We start from the raw sequence: 1757 nt of genomic DNA on the forward strand, positions 1-1757 counted from the left end.
TGACTATTAGATAAAAGGATGTTTTTGCCCCTCTCTATAACGGTTGATGGATGGCAATTGTAATAGAGGATCAAATTGTGTATGATTTTACAAGGTAGAGGACTAAATTAGGTACTTTTAATAGTATGAAACTAAATTGCGCATTACCTAATAGTCGAGGGACCAAAATGGGTATTAACTCAAACATTTATATACATTAAATATTAATTATAGCAAAATTACAACAAAAGTTAATTTGGCTTAGATGGAAAGACCGCCTATTTCCATAAGATAAGAAGTGGTTTGCCGTTTAAGTTTTACAACATTTAATTTTATTTGGCATTTTTAACATTAATAATTAGAATTCTAATTGAATTTTTTATTTGTAACATTGTCACGTTTTTTTTTTATTTTTTTAATATTAATAGTGAGAGTTCTAATTGAATTTTTTATTTGAAATACTAGTATTTGCACCCGTGCGATGCACGGAATGGATTTGTTATAATATATTAAGAATATATGAATCGATATATAATTATTTAAATTAGAACATCAAATATTATATAGTGCAATTAAATATATGATTTGGATCGTTTATATATTTTGGTGTTATCATTTCTTGAATTTGTGTAAATAATTGCTCAAATTAATAGCTAATGTCTAGATGTACGCATACGGTGCTATAACTTTGAAGATTTTATTTATCATTGTTTAGAATTTTCATAAATTAGGAAAATGTGCTCGTTCTCTAACAACTCAGTTATAGAAATGAATTGGTATCCTTATTCATTTGTATGGAAGATATATTTTTTTTGTCTAGATATATAACAATTTTTTCATTTTAAAAAAAAAAACTTAATATCACCGATTATATTTACACATTATTGAAACCTCTTTGTAGACGACATTGGTAGTGACAACACAATCCTATTCATCTTCGTCTAGAGCTAACACCTTCAATCCATCAGGACGGATTAATTGGATTAAAATATATAATGGTAGAATATTATTCAATTAGTTATCCTTTTATATTTTCAATCAATTAGTGATATCAGATTCATTTTCAGTCAATTATTCTTTTTTATTTTCAGACAATTAATCAATTAGAATATCAAATGTAGTGATATTTTTACCTAATTTTCATTCCATTTTTAATTGATGATGTAGATATTATTATTGAAATATTTCCGTTTCATTTTTAATTTACCTTTACTATTATTTAAAATATGCATTTACTATTGATAATGTAGAATATTATTATTGAAATATTTTTCTCCAATTTTTAATTTTCATTCCATTTTTAATTAATTATGGAGCATTTTTTTTATTTGCAGTCAATTATTAATATTCATTTCTTTTTCAAATTTTCAGTCAATTAGTAATATTAGATTCATTTTCAGCCAATTATTTTTTTTTTTTTCAGTCAATTAGAATATAGATGTATTGATATTTTTTCCTAATTTCCGTCACATTTTAATTTGATGATGTAGAATATTATTAATGAAATATTTTCGTTCCATTTTTAATTTACATTTACTATTTTTAAAAATATGCATTTACTCCTTGATTATGTGAAATATTATTATTGAAATATTTTTTTCTATTTGTAATATTCCTTTACTTCTAAACAAAAAGGAAACAAAAAAATTTAAAAAAAAAAAAAAAAAAAAAAAACTTTGGACTTCTTACTACTTGCCCACATTGATGGCAAGCAATTATGTTTGTAAACATTTTCAAGAGCCCCTCTTTCCAAACATTTTCAATGTGAGATTAAAATG

Source organism: Ipomoea nil, unplaced genomic scaffold, assembly GCF_001879475.1.
Source record: "Ipomoea nil cultivar Tokyo-kokei standard unplaced genomic scaffold, Asagao_1.1 scaffold1061, whole genome shotgun sequence".
NCBI classification, from domain to species: Eukaryota; Viridiplantae; Streptophyta; class Magnoliopsida; order Solanales; family Convolvulaceae; genus Ipomoea; species Ipomoea nil.